Source organism: Nycticebus coucang, chromosome 5, assembly GCF_027406575.1.
Source record: "Nycticebus coucang isolate mNycCou1 chromosome 5, mNycCou1.pri, whole genome shotgun sequence".
NCBI lineage: Eukaryota > Metazoa > Chordata > Mammalia > Primates > Lorisidae > Nycticebus > Nycticebus coucang.
This window is the reverse complement of record NC_069784.1, coordinates 102,087,252-102,107,442: the sequence shown is the minus strand read 5'-3', so window position 1 is coordinate 102,107,442 and position 20,191 is coordinate 102,087,252. Positions and strand designations below refer to the sequence as shown.

At 39.4% G+C, this 20,191-nt stretch overlaps 1 protein-coding gene and 1 pseudogene across 5 annotated transcripts in view; both read right to left on the bottom strand.

Annotated features, from left to right (window-relative positions):
• TPD52L1 (TPD52 like 1) overlaps window positions 1-20,191 on the bottom strand; it is a 108,836-nt gene that overhangs the window by 70,325 nt on the left and 18,320 nt on the right. The window lies entirely within an intron of this gene.
• Window positions 2,589-3,081, bottom strand: LOC128586740 (40S ribosomal protein S23-like; annotated as a pseudogene). The gene has a single exon (XR_008380288.1). The product of XR_008380288.1 is annotated as a 40S ribosomal protein S23-like (transcript).

Sequence of the window (20,191 nt, the reverse complement as noted above, 5' to 3'; positions counted from 1 at the left end):
ATGGAAAGCATTGCTGTCCTTGGGCATCTATAATGCTGCACAAGTAATGTTGCCTGAGGGGTGTTTCAGTTAGAAGAAAGAAACTATCCGCCGATTTTAAGCACATCATAATCCTTTCACCAAGTGCCTTCTGAAACGAAGGAAAATGAATGTAATCTATATTTTGAAGAAAGCTGGAAAAGGACATTTTGCCTCTTTCTTCTTCCTTTAGAAAAGGAAAAGCTGCTTCCTGTGCTCAGGAAAATATATAAAGCAAGTGCACAACGGGTGAGATGCAAGTGCCAAAGGACAATTTGTTCTTCTGCAAAATCATCCTACCAGGAAACAAGGCCAGGATGCTACTGAGAATAAAGAACATGTGATTTGAATGGACTAAAAACAACAACAACAACAGAAAACAAACCCCGAGGTCAATAAGGAATAATTCAAGAGAAAAATGTTTATAGTTGTGAAAACAAGTGAATTTAAAATGTTATTACGATCTCTTACAGTATATGACGTAATAAAAACCACTGTAGTCAATACGTGGAGTGGAGCCAGTAGGAATGGAGGTCCTGTTGTTTCCTTGGTATAACAACAAAAGGGAATGAAATACCGAGTACATCATAAAAACTCTAAACCATGCTGGTGTAATGTTGATGGCTCTCAGTCCCATCAGTTTCTCGTCATTAGTTTGGTTGTTGTATGATGATTCTCACTTCAGTGCTATTTTCAGAAACAATGATCTAGAACCTATGCAGAAAATAGAATACCAAGGACAACAAGTCATCTTCACTGGGGCTGAACACAAAGATGTCATATTTTGACAGTCTACAAACTAAGGAAGTCAGATTAATTCTTGCCATTCACAAAGTCACAGCTGGTAGAAACAGTTCACATTATGACCGAGGTAGTTCCCAGAAACTATTTCCAGTCTGGCACTTTCAGTTACTTTGATGGGAACTGTCTTTAGCTATCGAAATGTGTCAGAAGTGAAAAGCGCTATCTGCACTTCCATCTTACGGTAATTCCAAATACTTCAAAACTGGTAGGGAATGCTAGCAAAGAAAGGAGAGCGGTAGGGGGAATTTTTGGAGTGAGGACCTATCACTTGACCTTCTACACCTCACGATGCCATTTTTTGCTGTGTTTTGTCAACACACAAACAAGTTTGTAAGTTGTCGCCACTGTTGCTTTCATGTCACACCCTTCTCAGTGTGGCGCATATTAAATAAACCTAAAACCAAAAATGGCTCAATATACTTCAAATACTCATGTAGTCAGGAAATAAAAGCAAGTTCCTGCAATATCAGATTTGGAACTACTTCAGAGTGAAAAGGAAATAACAATGAGCTTGGTGACAGGGGACTGCTGGAAAAGTACCAAGCAGGGACGTTTCCAACCCTCATCTCCGCCTTTACCCCCTGTGAGAACCATCTTTAGATAACACCACAATATCAAAGGCACTGATGTTAATATTAAGAAAATAAGTTAGATTAAATGAATACGGTAAATGGGCCTTTCTTTCCTAGTGAAGGTCTAAAAAAAGTCTCTTATATGCGTTTTAAATTTGATGTACTGTAAAATACAGCACAGGCAGAGTCCAGTTTCCACCTGCTCTTTGAAATTCTTTGCTCCCCAATCAAGTTAGATATAACATATATAATTTTCATTTGATTTCAAAGTATGATTCTGCTTTTCAAACACTTCCACTTTCAATGCCTGTGCATATAAGTCACCTCTGCTTATAATCCACACAAATCCTGTTTTGAAACAGAGTGTAAAACTGATTTCTACTGAGCCTAAGAAGAATTACTTTAGCAGCATACTCAACTAGAATAATTATAACATTATAAAACAAAATCCTTAAATGTTATTTAGTTTAGTATGGAAATTTTTCCTTTTCTAACATTAGCATATTATTTTAAAATCTGAGCAGAAAAGGTGATCCAAGAAAGCTTAGGGCAGAGGTGAAATCAACTGAGATGCCTTCTGTTTATACCAAGATGGCCAGCCTTCTCATGATAGCCCCAATGGAGGAAATAATTACCTAAGACATCCACAAAAGCAACTAAAACTTATTTTTCTCCACTTTAAGCTAATTCTCTAAAAGCATTATAATGATTTTGCTTAGGTTTTCCTAAAACTACCTTAAGGAACCTGCTTTCAGAATGTCTTCCACATGCACTGGTCTTATTGGTATAAATGAAACGAAGCAAACCAAGCCTAGGTCTGCACTTGACTGCACTGAGTAACTGTCTCACCTGTTCAGTGGAAACCTTCTGTTCAGTGGAGACCTTGTATGCAGTTTTGATAGGACTCCTTTGATGCAGTACTTTTTCAAACCACAGGTCACTACTCCATTTAGTGGGTCACTAAGTCAACTCAGTGGGTTATGATCAGTATTTTTTTTAATAAAATAAAATAAAGTTGAATAATAGAATGGAGTAGAAAGTATTAGGAATGCATATAGTAAGGTTAAGTAATGTTTCAAAAATTTTGTTTCCATTAGTTATTATTTCATACACATGTGCGCGTGTGCACACACAGACACACATTCACACCAATAAAACACAGTGCGATCCAAAATGTATTTGTTTTTTGTTTTGTTTTTTTTTGGCATATGAAAATTTATTAACTGTGTTTTCATCAAAATTTATGATCTTGGTCTTTCTTTCTTGCCTTTGTAAAGGGCCAAAAGAGAGACATTAGCTACTTTGACAACCTTAAAGCGGACTCCAGGAATATCACCAACAGCATGACCTTTTTGACCAAATCCAGCAACCAGAACTTCATCGTTTTCCTCAATAAAGTTCAAGCAACCATCGTTGGGTACAAACGCTGTGATTTTCTTGCCATTCTTGATCAGCTGGACCCTGACACACTTCCTGATGGCAGAATTTGGCTGTTTGGCTTCAACTCCTACTTTTTCCAACACAATCCCCTTTGCATGGGAAGCACCTCAAAAAGGGTTGGCCTTCAGGGCTGTGCCCAGATGGGCCTTCTTGTACTGTTTATCATGCCACTTCTGGTCTCATCTGTGACTACGGAGCTTCCTAGCAGTTCGGAGCCCACGACACTTGCCCATGCTGCCAGCACCGCGGGCCTACACGAAAGAGAGCTAAAATGTATTTGTTACTCTGCATCAAAGTTTGAGAAGTTTAGATACAACTAAAGGATATTTAATTTTATTGTTTCATATAATATCTACATTTTCACACACAATCAGTATAATGCCCTCTTCCCAACAAGGTAAGGGTGGGAGTAAACAGGATAAGGGAGCCCACTTTTAGCTACACTCAGAACACAGCTGTGGGAGGAGGAATCCACCCTGTGAAGACGACGACGGATCCTCCGAGGGATAAAAATGTACCTTTCCACTTGGATGACAAGTTGATGACGCGGATATTTTCACAGAAGAGAGAGCTTCCACTTGAGTCACTGTTTTTTTCCACATAGGGTAACCCGTTCGCAAACCTAACATGCTGTGAGGCCTGTGGCGGGATGTACTCTGTGCTTGGATAATTATGGGGGACACTCTTATTCAAGAAGGGCTGCCATAAAACCAGGATGTTTTCTCCATAGAAACTTCCCAAACAAGGTCTCTGTTAATTATTCTTAAATGTAAACGCTCCCCCACTCCTCATTCCACCCCCTAGCTAAAACTTAATTATTCAACACAATTTAAAACAAAACAACTAAACCTCTTAGTTTAATTTCTAGTCTTTGAGATGGTAGTTTAATACGTTATTTTCTCTCCGAGGAGGTATTAAAAATAAAAATGCATCTGTGTCAGGTTCTGGATTTAAGGTATAAGATTGTGTTTATTTTGGGGAAAGTGTGTATGTACATAAACATATGTGGGATACATATATAATTAGACACATACACGCAGACTTCCTGCCACTGTTTGACAAACACGGCCTCATATTCTATATACTTATCTCCATCTTGCTAGTCCTACTTAATAATTCATACTGCAGGTATGTGCCAAATGTTGCTGTTAAAACTCAATTCTTTTAAATGACTGCTGCATATTTCATGGTAAGCAAATAATGGGTGTTTTCAAACACTGTCCTTTTGATGGATATTTATTTTATTTCGCTTTTCTCTTGAGAGAGCAGTGCCTACTATAATCAGTGCTGCAATGAAATCATCTTTGTGCCTGTATCATTATACAAGGTACTTTTAGTTCTGGGAAGTTCCAAGAGAAGAATTTACATTTAATAGACGTTGCCCAATTATTTTCCGAAAAGACTATAGCAATTCACACTTCTATCAGTAACACGTAGAAATACTCTCTTTTCCCATCTTTGTCAGAAGTTGGAGTTACCATATATTTAATTTTTGTCTGTCTAAGATATATAACACAGCATCATATTGTTACTTAAATCTGCATTTCCCTACCATAGTTAATTTAAGAATCTGTTCATATGCTGTTGGCCCATCAGATTTGCTCTTATGTACACTGTCCATTCAAATTATTTGCCTAATTGTCTTTTGGTATATCAAACTACTAGATTTTTTCATACTGTATTGATATTAATCCATTCATTGATATATATAATAAAATTCCCCTTCCCGGCGACTGTTTATCTATTGAATTCAATGATATATTTTTCCATAAAAGTATTTTAAAATTTTATATAGGACAAAATGTCTGATTTTTCCTTTTATACTTTGTATATCACCTCTTGGTTGAAATAGTTCCCCCTAATTACTATTAATACATTGTACATAGTCATCTCATTCTTCTTTGAATATTTGCATTGTTTTATTTTTTATACATAAGATTTCTTTTTTTTTTTTTTTTTTTTTGTAGAGACAGAGTCTCACTTTATGGCCCTCGGTAGAGTGCCGTGGCATCACACAGCTCACAGCAACCTCCAACTCCTGGGCTTAGGCGATTCTCTTGCCTCAGCCTCCCGAGTAGCTGGGACTACAGGCGCCCGCCACAACGCCCGGCTATTTTTTGGTTGCAGTTTGGCTGGGGTCGGGTTTGAACCCGCCACCCTCGGTATATGGGGCCGGCGCCTTACCGACTGAGCCACAGGCGCCGCCCTATACGTAAGATTTCAATGCACATGAAATTAAGTGTTTAAGGCATACCATAAAAGTCAAAGTTTATTTTTTTAAATAGTCAGTTACAATTAAATAAAGCCTATTTCCCACCAAATAACATATATTAAGTTCCAGAAAATTCTAAGATACACTCTAGACTCTTTATTTTTTGGTATTTAACTATGGTGTTAATTCTATGCTGTTTTATAAAAGTGACTTTATAGTATATGTTAACAGCCCCAGGAGCAATCCTTTCCAGTTGTATTTATCATAATGCTTTGTTTATTCTCACAATTTATTCTTTAACAGACACATTTAAAGTACTTGATCCAATTCCAAAATATATTTGTGGGAACTTTAAGTGGAATTATACTAACTATATTTATTCACTCATTTATTTGAGTTTTAAATTCGCCTTGGATCGATTTTGGTACTTTATCTTCTGTTATACTTCCTCTAGTTCAGGGGTCAACCTGCGATGGTATAGCAGGATTCTAGAAGCAGCAACTTAGTGACAGGTGGATCCTCCTGATGGCTCCTCCTCCTAGCAGATTCTTAATAAGTGGCCATGGCAGCAATAGAATGGAGCTCCGTTCTGGGGAGCGGCTTTGAAAGTTGTTCTGAAAGCCTAGTCTACAGTCTACTACTTCTGCTACACAATGATTCTAAGGCCATTAACATGGCCCTGCAAGAAATTCCTTCTGTTTAAAATAGATTGGGGGGGGGGGTCTGTCCTCTGCAGGTGGTCCCTAAAAGATAGATGCTGTCCCTTTCTCCCTGCAGAACTCCCAAGATAATAATAACTCGGTGCTTTTAGTTTTGGATGAAGTTTTCTTGTAATACGTCTCTTCTATATGGAGAACCCTTATTTAGTTTGTATCTTACACATTCCTACTCACTATCATTACCCATTTACATTTATCCAACATTTCAGTGTCCACTGAGTTGCCAGGAATTGGGCTCTACAGAAAAAAAAAAAAAGACTGCCAAGAGCTGGTCTCTGTCATACTGTTCTATATTAGCCAACTTTACAGGCTTTAGAAATGTTTTACAATTTTATTCTCACGGAAGCCAGTGAGGCTTTGTTCACTGTTTTTTGTTTGTTTGTTTTGAGACAGAGTCTCACTTGTCACTCTTGGTAGAGTGTCCTGGCGTCATAGCTCTCCAAATCTTGGGCTCAAGTGATCCTCTTGCCTCAGCCTCCCGAGTAGCTGGGACTATAGGTGCCCGCCACAACACCCAACTATTTTTTTTATTGCAGTTGTCATTGTTTAGCAGGCCTGGGTCAGGTTCAAACCCACCAGCCTCGGTGTATGTGGCCGGCTCAGTAACCACTGTACTATGGGTGCCAAGGCCACTGTTTTTTATTAGAATTGCTTTCCGTAAGATTTTCCAGGAGAGAGCCACAGAGAGATACCAACGACATCACTGTGCCCTCTACTCAAGGCCCTTCACTAAGCAGTCTTCCTCTATCTTACGGCCTACCATTTCCAACTACAAAACCTAGCTTCAAGTGCACCCTTCCAAGAAGTTCTTTTCCATAGCCCTGTCCCAGTGGCCAGCCTGAAACCTTCTGGGAGCTTCTGTGTCAAATATGCACCTTCAAGCTTGCTTTTTTCTTCTCATTTCTATTTTTTTCCCATTCCTACTTACTACAGAAGGACTGGTCATATTGGAAATTTCTTCAAAAAGGAGAATTTCTCTTTTTGGCTGTCCAAAAAGCCATGTAACACCATGATTAGCATAAAGTACTCAACAAATAATATTCCTTGCATTTTAAATCACCATCATAAAGAGTGTGTGTGTGTGTGTGTGTATATATATGAATTCATAGGTGGTGATGTAAATTTTTCTTTCTTTTTTTTTTTTTTGTAATAAAATGATGTTTATTTGGGAATGGACATTGCCATGGGAATACACATGTCTTAGTAAACTCTGTGTATATTCAGGGAGGCAAAGAAAAGTGAAGGTTTCTGAAGAAGAAAGGATTACATGATTATTTTGAAATGACTGTCTTTGGCTGCAGAGGTCAGTAACAAGGGTGACACCAGGCCGAGGTTGGAAAGATAGTTACTGGGCAGATATCTTCTCAGAAATTTTTTTATGTAAGGTTGTGGTGGCCTTCATGCAAAGTTATAATTTCTGCAGAGTCTTGCAGAGTCCTTTGTGATAATTTTTGTCATCCATGTTCCCTTCTCTTCATGGCCTAGTGATGTAAATTTTTCAGTAGTTAGTGCGTAAGTTACTTAAATTCTCCAGGCCTCCATTTACTCATCTGTGAAATGATGCCATCACCTCCTCCTTAGGTGTATTTTGGGGACGATTACATGGAATCCAGTTGTTCAGGGTCACAAGGCCAAGAAGTTGTTGGGAGGAGGATGTCTGACAGTGCCGCTAACACCCCGACTCCTTCAGCTTTTCTTAGTCAATTGAACTTACTGTCCCCTTCTTTCTGTTTCCTCCAGAAGCAAGGGCAACTTTAAGAAGCTGTACCCAATGCCTGGAACATCATCACATTTCCAGATGGCAGGTTCCCTCCCTGTCTACCTTCAACCAACCCTCAAAAACCACCCCCTCAACAATCTTCTCCTGACTATAAGAGAGGGAAGCACACATCTCCACCTCACTCCCCCTAAAAATGCAACTCCCACAACATTTTGCTCACGACTCCAGCTCACGACTCCTGAAAAAGGCAGCTGTGCTTAAACATCATGGTAAGTGACATTGCACTGTGCACTTGCTTTGGGATACAGACTCTCCCTTGCCTCTCCATGATTTTGATGTTTGCAGGGCTGCCTCAGAGAAGGCACAGAATCTGTTTAAATTGGTTTTTACAATGCCCAGCCAAGTAACACATATTTACAAATATTAGCTTAATAAAATTCCCTGGCATTTATGCCCATCTGCCTTCTGAGTAACTCTTAGTCACTATGTTTACCTGGTATCTAGAAAGTACAGCTGCATGCAGAGAAGCACATTAGTGCTTTCCTTAAGCCAGAGGCATGCTAGAAGTCGTCATGCCCATAAGAACTGACCCAAAGGAGTAACCAAGACAGGAGCCACATGGGAAGGGACAGTTCAAAGCCACCTTTCCAAATCAAACCTAACTACCCTAGAATCATCCTGATGTCTCAGAGATTCCCTACTTCCTGTGTCACCAGCCAAAGAGAGTCTGGCCACCTGTCACTGTCAGCCAATACACGGAGACGGGTCCATCACACTTTGTCAGAAGGCCAGCGATTCTGGAGAACAGTGAGAGTAGCCTCTCCAAGACTGTTCTGCTCTTCCATTTCCAAAAGCACAGTTTTATACATGAAAGTTTTATCTAAACAAAAATCATGTCAACCCTTACCTTAAACAATAATAATCCGCATAACACATGACCCATCATATACAATAATCAGCATAACCCATAACCCCAAACAACACTGCAATTCAAAAGTTAATCTCCTAAATCAACTGCTCTAAACTACTCAAGATATTCACTTTAGGTTAAAGCTGACCTTACAAAACAGCAAGAACAGGAGACATGAGGTGAAAGCCGCACAGACCACCCAGACCAGCTGTGTCATCTCAGCCCTGGCCTGCCCGGCTCCATCTTATTCTCACCACAAATGCTCTCACCTGGAATCAGTGCAGGATCTAATAATCACTTGCTCACACTTCTCCTGGAAAATCCTGGCCTTTAATAACCTGGGAGAAGAAACTGTCCAAAGATGTATGGCTCATACCACGGCAAGGTAAGCTGACAAGACCTAGATGTTCATAGACATCTGTGCTGACTTACTTTACCATCCATTCTAGCTCGTCATATGTCCCCGGAATCTATACATTGTCTAGTACACGGAAGATGTGCACCAAATGTCTGTGAGTCAACAAATGTGACCATAACAACACATGCTCCTATTTAAATCTTTCCTCAGCACTGGCATAAAACACCCAAATTTTTTGTCTGTTCATAGTTAGAGACTCAAATCAATCTCATGGTTAAGTCTCAGTTTGGTTTCCTTGCTCTCGATTCTCTCTAGAAAACAGACAGTATAGATACAGCAAGATAAAATAGCCACTTTGCATCTCGGTATCATCCCTGAACTTATAACTGCCTTAGTTCTCTATTGTATCCTGGCCTAAATGTTTCTTGGTTCTGTTAGGTCCATTATTCAATTCTCTTGGCAATTTCTACATCCTCCTGCAGAGACATCTTGTCTTCTGCCCTTTAAATCTTCCTGAATTTTGATCCTCACATAGTTCCTTATGCTAATCATTTACATCCCATGCGTGTGTTACCAGGGGATTATTTATTTATTTATTTATTTTGCAGTTTTGGCTGGGACTGGGTTTGAACCCGCCACCTCCAGCATGTGGGGCCAGCGCCCTACTCCTTTGAGCCACAGGCACCATCCCTATCAGGATATTAGTTAATTACTATAAATCAATAACTATAGTGTACATATAAACCAGTTATGGCATCTTATTCATTCTTGGTTTCACTGTCAAAGCAGCTGCTTCAGCTTTTCCAGGTCTTGAAGAGAAAAACAGACTTCAGGTTTCGACCCATCTGGTCAGAGCACTTGAAGCCATGGTACTTTCTCCCCTCTTACGGTTTCAGCTTTGTAGTCTGCACAAGAACAACACCAGCCCCCTTCACACCCCCAGAAAGAGCTGTGAGGATTCACAGTTAGACGCACTGAAAAGCATTCAGTAAGTATAAAGGGCTGTGGTAATAGCAAGTCATTTGGCTGCAGCTCCGTGGGCCTCTGAAGCAGGAAGCTGATGTGATTCCCTTCATTTATTTAAAAGAACTCTGAGCCAAGTAAATAGAAAACATTCTTGATACCTGAATGTATCATTAGAAGGATCAGGAAACAAGTGTTTTTTTATACAGATGTTAAACAGTCCCACTTCATGTTTTCAATTGTAAATTGAGTTCTATAGAGTGGGGTAATTAGCACTTTCCTTTATGAACTCAGATCAAAAAACAGCCAAATAATGCATGTTCTCTCTCTCTCCACATACATATATAAATGCGTGTGTGTGTGTGTGTGTGTGTGGTAAATGTATATTTAAAAATCACGAACCACATTTAATTTGCAAATTTTTTCATGTCAGTAATTTCAGGACCTTCAAAGTTCAGGTAAAAATGTTATAAGCCAGGCCTGGCACTGTGTGCAATTAACCATAGCAGGTGGTAGGTAATTCTCTGAAAAGTCTCACTTACGAATAAATTTGTCTTTGAAAATGTCATAGGACAGGCCTGCTTTTCCTTTCCTTCCCCCACTTCCACCTTCTCACCATAAGAGTTGAACTGCTTTACAACATCATATATAATAAAGCAATAATTACATTGTGTAGTACTTATTTAAAAAGAAAGAGGGAAATAGAGACATTTGGGTTACTCCAAGCTTGAGTAGGGCAGTTATCCATGTGACAGAGCAAGAATGGAGGAACAGCACTAACCAGAGCCACGGGTTAAAGATGCTGGAAGGTCATCATCCAAGCTCTGTCTAGGGGTGAATGCAGGTGCACCCCACTCCCATGCCAAGTAGGAAGTGACTTTTCTCATTGAAATGCTTTTAAGCACCTTCCCTGAACAAGAATGTCCATGAGAAGTTGCTCCCCAGCAGCACAGCCCACTTAAAAACCATTTTTACATTTTTCTTAGAATGCTCAAACAACAGTATAGTTAGTACATGAGAGCAGAAAAGATTCTCCTTGAGTAACAGCTCCTTTCTCCGTGTTTCCATATACAAAAAGATCACTAGTATTTAGAGTACAGAAAGTGAATGAAAGGGGGTGGGGGGAGTAAATTCGTTCTATAGAGCAAAAAGAAAGACATGAAAGTTCATTCCAATACACGGAAGCTATCCTGTGAAAAAGAACTTATGCCTTAAATACACACCAGGCACAAGAAAATTATCAGTATCATAAAAATAAATCAGTGGTACAACTAACATTCATCCTAAAGACTAAATAGAAAGGAAAAGGTACTACCTGCTTTGAGGAATTTTTAAAAAAATCAACCAGTAGGAAAGCCCGCAGGCACACGCTGGTTCTCAGTTTACACAGTGCTGGGGGCACCTCAGGATTCTTCCTCCTGGGCTTGAGCACATCCAGTCTCTGAGCAGTTGTCCCCAACCAGCAGGGGGCGTGAGACCTGCCCCTCTGTCTTCGAGCTGCACCATCCAGCCTTTACACGCGCTGAGGGTCTACTTGGGCAACTTGTCATGTTCTATAGCCGTGGACTGGTTTTGTGGAAGATCATTTTTCCATGGCTGAGGGTGGGGGTGTGGGTGGGGATAGTTTTGGAAGGATTCAAGCACGTTACATTGATTGTACACTTTGTTTCTATTATTATTACATTGTAATATATAATGAAATAATTATACAACTCACCATAATGCAGAATCAAGGGGACCCCACAGCTAGATCTCGCACATATGCAGTTTACAGTAGGGTTCATGCTCCTGTGAGAATCTAATGCCACCGCTCATCTGACAAAAGTTGGAACTCAGGAGGAATGGGAGCGATGGGGAGGAGCTGTAAATACAGATGAAACTTTGTGGGCTCACCCTCTGCCCACCCTGTGCCATCTGGCCGGTTCCTAACAGGCCATGGACCAGTGAGTACCAGTCCACAGCCTGGGATTAGGGACCACAGTTCTACAAGACACAATAATAAATGAGAAACAAAACATAGTGCTTGTCTTTTTGAAGTTTACCTCTTCCTGGAATGCTAAAATTGGGCCAGAAAGTGACTTGGGGAAATTGTCTCAAAACTGTAGGACAAAACCATGAGGGATGACTGGAATTCAGTCAGATATGTCCATAAAGCCTAAGTGGTCTGAAGAATATGAAGAAATTCAGAATTGGCCGGGCGTGGTGGCTCACGCCTATAGTCCCAGCGCTGTGGGAGGCCGAGGCGGGTGGATTGCCTGAGCTCAGAGGTTCAAAACCCATATGAGCAGCAGTCAGCCAGAGTAAGACCCCGTCTCTACCAACAACATCAAAAAAACAGCCAGCACTGCAGGAGAAAGAAGAAAATTAACAAAAAAGAAGTACTTCGAACAAAGAAGAATGAACAAGCACACTGAAATTAAAAATAAAAAAAAAAAGAAATTCAGAATTACATCGAAGGTCTTTACTTTGGGTGGAAAGTGCATTTACATATTTTAAGAGCCAAAGAAATAAAAAATCCAGTCAAATGATGTGGGGGCTGCAGGTTTCCCTTTGGAAGTCATGGAGTTGTGGACGTAGCAATTACGAGTTCAGAGTATTCACTGGGGTCACCAGAGGGAATCCTGTAAAGTCCCAAGCCAAATCTCCAGTCCTTGTACAACCTTAAGTGTATCTAGAAGGTAACCTCCCTCTGTTGGAAAGTAGCTTCAATGAACTGATAAGGTCTCTACACAAAGTATCAATCCCAGCACAGGTAGGGTCATATATTAACGCCCTTACATCCACCCCACACATTTTCCATTCCCCTTCATCAATTTATTTTTTTCCTTAACATTTACCAAAATAGCCAGGCATGGTGGTGCACTCCTGTGATCCTAGTACTCTAAAGAGGCTGAGGTGGGTGGTTGCTTGAGCTCAGAAGTTTGAGAGCAGAACTAAATGAAATTGAAAACAAAAGAATAATACAATGGATCAATAAATCAAAAAGCTAGTTTTTTGAAAAGGTCAACAAAATAGATAAACCTTTGGCCAACCTAATCAGGAAAAAAAGAGTAAAATCTCTAATCTCATCAACAAAGACGAAATAACAACAGACTCCTCAGAAATCCAAAAAATCCTTAATGAATATTACAAGAAACTTTACTCTCAGAAATACAAAAATCTGAAGGAAATTGACCGTTACTTGGAAGCAGGTCACCTTCCAAGACTTAACCAAAATCAAGTGGAAATGTTGAACAGGCCCATATCAAGTTCGGAAATAACATCAACCATACAAAATCTTCCCCAAAAAGAAAAGCCCGGGACCAGATGGTTTTACATCAGAATTCTACCAAACCTTTAAAGAGGAACTAGTACCTATATTACTCAACCTATTCCAAAAGGTAGAAAAAGAAGGAAGACTACCCAACACGTTCTATGAAGCAAACATCACCCTGATCCCCAAACCAGGAAAAGACCCAACAAGAAAAGAAAATTATAAACCAATATCACTAATGAATATAGATGCAAAAATATTCAACAAGATTCTAACAAACAGAATCCAGCAACATATCAAACAAATCATACATCATGACCAAGTCGGTTTTATCCCAGGGTCTCAAGGCTGGTTCAATATACGTAAATCTATAAATGTAATTCAGCACATAAACAAATTAAAAAACAAAGACCATATGATTCTCTCAATTGATGCAGAAAAAGCTTTTGATAACATCCAACGTCCCTTCATGATCAGAACACTTAAGAAAATTGGTATAGAAGGGATATTTCTTAAACTGATAGAGGCCATCTACAGCAAACCCACAGCTAATATCATATTGAATGGAGTTAAATTGGAATCATTTCCACTCAGATCTGGAACCAGACAAGGCTGTCCATTGTCTCCATTGCTCTTTAACATTGTAATGGAAGTTTTAGCCACCGCGATTAGGGAAGAAAAGGCGATCAAGGGTATCCAAATAGGGTCAGAAGAGATCAAACTTTCGCTCTTCGCAGATGATATGATTGTATATCTGGAAAATACTAGGGACTCTACTACAAAACTCTTAGAAGTGATCAAGGAATACAGCAGCATCTCAGTTACAAAATCAACATTCATAAATAGGTAGCCTTTATATATACCAACAATAGTCAAGTTGAAAAAACAATTAAGGACTCTATCCCATTCACAGTAGTGCCAAAGAAGATGAAATACTTGGGAGTTTATCTAAGAAAGGATGTGAAAGATCTATATAAAGAGAACTATGAAACTCTAAGAAAAGAGATAGCTGAGAATGTTAACAAATGGAAAAATATACCATGCTCATGGTTGGGAAGAATCAACATTGTTAAAATGTCCATACTACCCAAAGCAATATATAATTTCAACGCAATCCCCATTAAAGCTCCACTGTCATACTTTAAAGATCTTGAAAAAACAATACTTCGTTTTATATGGAATCAGAAAAAACCTCGAATAGCCAAGACATCACTCAAAAATAAAAACAAAGCAGGAGGAATCACACTACCAGACCTCAGACTATACTACAAATCGATAGTGATCAAAACAGCATGGTACTGGCACAAAAACAGAGAAGTAGATGTCTGGAACAGAATAGAGAACCAAGAGATGAATCCAGCTAATTACTGTTATTTAATATTTGACAAACCAATTAAAAACATTCAGTGGGGAAAAGATTCCCTATTTAAAAAATGGTGCTGGGTGAACTGGCTGGCAACCTGTAGAAGACTGAAACTGGACCCACACCTCTCACCATTAACCAAGATAGACTCTCACTGGATTAAAAATTTAAACCTAAGACATAAAACTATAAAAATACTAGAGGAGAGTGCAGGGAAAACCCTTGAAGAAATTGGGTTGGGCGAGTTTTTTATGAGAAGGACCCCCTGGGCAATTGAAGCTGCTTCAAAAATACACTATTGGGACTTGATCAAACTAAAAAGCTTCTGCACAGCCAAGAACACAGTAAGTAAAGCAAGCAAACAGCCCTCAGAATGGGAAAAGATATTTGCAGGTTATGTCTCTGACAAAGGTTTAATAACCAGAATCCACAGAGAACTCAAACGCATTAGCAAGAAAAGAACAAGGGATCCCATCACAGGCTGGGCAAGAGACTGGAAGAGAAACTTCTCTGAAGAAGACAGGCGCACGGCCTTCAGACATATGAAAAAATGCTCATCATCTTTAATCATCAGAGAAATGCAAATCAAAACTACTTTGAGATATCATCTAACTCCAGTGAGACTAGCCTACATCACAAAATCCCAAGACCAGAGATGTTGGCGTGGATGTGGAGAAAAGGGAACACTTTTGCACTGCTGGTGGGAATGCGAACTAATACATTCCTTTTGGAAAGAGATATGGAGAACACTTAGAGATCTAAAAATAGATCTGCCATTCAATCCTGTAATCCCTCTACTGGGCATATACCCAGAGACCAAAAATCACATCATAAAAAAGATATTTGTATCAGAATATTTATTGCAGGCCTATTCATAATTGCTAAGTCATGGAAAAAGCCCAAGTGCCCATCGATCCACGAATGGATTAATAAATTGTGGTATATGTACACCATGGAATATTATGCAGCCTTAAAAAAAGATGGAGACTTTACCTCTTTCATATTTACATGGAGGAGCTGGAACATATTCTTCTTAGTAAAGTATCTCAAGAATGGAAGAAAAAGTACCCAATGTACTCACCCTTATTATGAAACTAATGTAGGACCTCCACATGAAAGCTATAACCCAGTTACAACCTAAGAATAGGGAGAAGGGGGAAAGGGAGGGGAGGGAGGGAGGAGGTAGGTGGAGAGAGGGGGATTAATGGGATTACACCTGCGGTGCATCTTACAAGGGTATATGTGAATACTAGTAAATGTGGAATGTAAATGTCTTAGCAAAATAACTAAGAAAATGCCACTAAAGCTATGTTAACTAGTGTGATGAAAATGTGTCAAACAGTCTATGAACCAAGTGTATGGTGCCCCATGATCCTACTAATGTACACAGCTATGGTTTAATAAAAAAAAAAAAGTTTGAGACCAGCCCGAACAAGAATGAGACTCCATCTCTACTAAAAATAGGAAAACTAGCTGAGCACTGTGGTAGGACCTGTAGTCTCAGCTACTTGGGAGACTGAGGCAGGAGGATCCCTTGAGGTCAAGAGTTTGAGGTTGCTATGACCTACAATAACTCCAGGGCCCTATAAGGTGACACGGTAAGACTCTGTCTCAAAAAATAAATAAATTTACCAAAATCCATACTATATATTTTTCTAATTTATGTTATTTACTTTTTGCCTCTGCCCTAGGATTTTAGCTTTACAAGGACAGAAAGTTTTATTCCCTCTCCCCGCAGTGTTTTTCTAGCACCCCTAGCACATAATCTAGATTGGTTTATTTTAGAAAATTATTGAATAAAGAAATGGCTAAATCAAAACCATAGAAGAAGGCATCTGAATATTTGGTATTTTATGTCTGACAGAATTGTTTTATTGAGAGACTATCAAGCTTTAAATTATAATTTTAAATGGTTAATTAGGTTAGTAATTTAAACTTGTGATTTTTAAGTTGAAATCTTACTAAATTTGTAAGCGATATTAAAACATTTAAGAGAATTTTAGAGTACCTATACTAACATATTTAATTTTTAGATTTATAAGATTTAAATACTTAGAAAGGCCAAATGGAAAATTAAAGTACTTAAGTATGAAACTGAGTGTAGTAACTGAATTTGTATGTCAGTTAATATTATACTATTTGAGTATCATACTAACCAAAGTTGCTTTAAACTTCATTATTAGCACCTATTAATTTTACACATAGCATAAGATTTTCAAGGTGAACTTAAAACTGAAAGTGTTCTGAACCTAAAACTTTAATTAATAAAATGTTCATTTTTAAATGAAAAATAAACCTCCGAATAGCCTCTTCAATCAGATATAACGGATGAATGACTGCAGTGTGCTGAAGACAGTGAAGGCTGGTAAAGCAGAGAAAAGATCACGGGGCTGTGGGCTGGAAAACCTGAATTCTTGTTCTGGTCTCTCATTTATAAGAAACCAGCATAGGTCAATCCCTTGATCTCTCGAGTGCTTTCAACTACAAAATGAGAAGATTGTATTAGACTATTTGTTAAGCCCCTTTCAACTATAAATTATGAGGCTGCTTCTTAAGAACATAAAACAGATTCATAGTGCTGTGGGAGTTGAGAAAAAAAAGGATTACTTCCATTGGGAAAATCATAAGTTCATTGCCAATAGTTCCATTGGCTGGGATCTGACAGGTCACAATAAGGGGGAACAGCATTGTAGGTGGATAAAACCGCCCATGTGAACGCCCTAACAAGAACAAATAGAAAGTGGGTTTGGAAAATGGGAGTAAGAAAAAATATCTGATGCTGAACTAGCCATTTAGGCTGATCAGGAGTAGACTTCACCGATAGGTTGATCAATGTATCTAATAGCTCAAAAAGCTAAGGCATGTGACTCAGTGAGTAGGGTGCCGGCCCCATATGCTGAGGGTGGTGGGTTCAAACCCAGCCCCAGCCAAACTGCAACAAAAAAATAGCTGGGCAGGTGTTGTGGCGGGTGCCTGGAGTCCCAGCTGCTTGGGAGGCTGAGGCAAGAGAATCACGTAAGCCAAAGAGCTGAAGATTGCTGTGAGCCGTGTGACATCATGGCACTCGACCAAGGGCGGTACAGTGAGAATCTGTCTCTACAAAAAAAGCTAAGGCAAAGGTAGCAACCTTTACCATACTGACTAAGGTGCCAGAGAGAGTTTAATAAAATAACTGCTGCTAAGCTCCCGTGGAGTGTCAAGAATGATGAAAGGAAACATCTGAGAAACCTGTTGAAAATTATTTTATTCTTGTTATCGTTATTATTGATGTTACTATTACTTTTGTTCGTATGTTTGTTGTGGGTATTTTATAATATATTTAACTTTGACCGCCTGTCCTTAAGTATATGAAAGGAAATTCAGTATTTTTTACCAAAAAAAAAAAAATACAATGATATTTACACAGGACCTAAACAAATTATTATCTGAATTATTATGTCTGTTCATATTAAGAGTAGATTTTGTAAGAAAGATATGCTTTAAATTACAGTCTTTTTTTGGCAACTTACTCAAAAATGACCTTACACTATTGTATTAGTATAAGGCTAATGATGACTCAAATGTTCATTTTACAGACTCCATCTTGAGTTTTATGAAACTGAAATACCCACATAATCTGATATTTCTGTAGGCAATTTCCTCTGCCTGGAATTCTTGAAAAAGCTAAAAATACTCTCCATTGAAAGGTCAGTGAAATTTGGAGATGAATGAATTCATACTCATCAATATTTCAAACTCTAGCAGGCTGTCACTGAGACTTGGGGAAGTGACACATTCAGTGAAGGAAATCAGTGTTTTGCAAGTTCAGCTCCATAACTACTTGAGGCATACAAAATAATGTTTCTAAGCATCATGAGAATATGGACATGTTTTCTTATAAACCCTATAAACTAGCTAGGCAGAGCAGACCACATGTGCATTTTGGAAGAAAATGCCACCAAATTATTGTAGCCTTTATTTCTACAAATGAGACTTGGTCAGGGTAAAATAACTTGACCAGGTGTTGCCAAACCAGGTTTTCAATCTCACTGAAAATCAGCTGTCTGAGCAACCATCCCCCGGGCATCAGCTGCCGTCTCCCCCTCCAGCCTTCTTTCTGTAGGTTGTAACCCGGACACCAGAACAGCCAGAAGAGCACGGACACCCGAAACGCACAGTTCACTTGCGTGTCTCATCCTGAGTCTGTAAGAATTTCTCAGTAATTTTTGAATGGTGATGGGGAGAAATCGAATACCTATATTTTGTTTGTAGAGTATACATCAGCTGTTCAGTGAAGTCTTTTCTTTTGATCTCTCCCACAACAAAACTCCAATCCCACAAAATCGGAATAAGCCATAGAATTTATTAAAGTTATCACAGGGGAAACAGGAGTTGGTTTTAGCACTTCCTGGAAGCATCTTCTGTTCCACGTTTTTCTGCTCAGTCTCCTGGCAGCTTGTGCTCTCTCCCTCTCTGTTTCTTTTTCTCCCTCCAGGGTTCCCTCTTTGTGGACCCTTCACCCTCACTTCCCATATTTCCCCCTTCCCTTCTTCATACCCTGTCTGTTTCCCTTTCTTAAGAGAGAAGCTCCATCCCAGCTTCCATGTTTACGTGGACACACTCAGGCTGCCAAGCTTAACATTTTCTTCAGGATTTCCAAGTTTGGAACAACATTTAATGACCATGTTACAATTCTAAAAATCCTTATGACTGTTGTAGCACTTCTTCAATTTTAGGAACTTTTATACAATTACTCCGGGCGTGGTGGCTCACGCCTGTAATCCCAGCACTATGGGAGGCTGAGGCGGGAGGATTGCTTGAGCTCTAGGCTTGTCTGAGCGAGAGTGAGACCCCAACTCGTGAAAAAAAATGGAAAAACCCAGCCGGGCGCAGCAGCAAAGCGCCTGTAATCCCAGCAGCCCCGGAGGCTGAGGCAGCAGGGTGCTCACAGCCGGAGTCCGAGGTTACAGTGAGCTCCGATGCCACTGCCCTCTGCTCAGGGCATAGGGTAGAACTCTGCCTCAACAACAACAACAACAACAACAAAAAAAGCAAGAAGTTACAATTACTTTGTTTTTTTTTGCAGCTTTTGGCCAGGGCCGGGTTTGAACCTGCCACCTCTGGCATATGGGGCTGGCACCCTACTCCTTTGAGCCACAGGTGCTGCCTAACAATCACATTTTTTAAAAAACGATTCCTTTCTCATAAAAGTTAAAATGTCTATCTTGCTACCCCTTGCCAGAGTTACATATGATGTTGCATCTCCTCAATTATATTCATCTATTAATTAATCTATTGTTTTTTCCCATAGGGAATTACAGAGTATCTTCCACGAATCAATCATTGTTCCAGACAATGGTGATATAGTAAAAAAGAAAACAGTAAAATTCCCTGCCCTCAAGGAGCTTATAATGCTAGTTGGGAGAAAAAGAAAAATCAGACAGGGTCGGTGCCTATGGCTCAAGGAGTAGGGTGCTGACCCCATATACCGGAGGTGGCGGGTTCAAACCCAGCCCCAGCCAAAAACTGAAAAAAAAAAAAAAAAAATTCAGACAGGATAAAAATGACCCATAGTGATATATGTGTGTATATCTACACATACAAACACACACATACGTATACATCCATCACTACAGACGTTTTGAGACAGACTGTGTTATTATCCATTATTTCACTTCCAAGAAACCCAGGCAACAGCATCACTTCTGATTCACCTGCGCAAGCTTCAACTTGCTGGGCTTATTGGTGTTACTGGGAGGGTTTCATTTGCTTCTGTCCTCAAAACGTTGGTAATGACTCATCTACACATAGGTATTAGAAGTTTTCATTTGTGCCTTATTTATTTTTTGAAACACTGAAAATAGCAAGCGCTGAAATCTC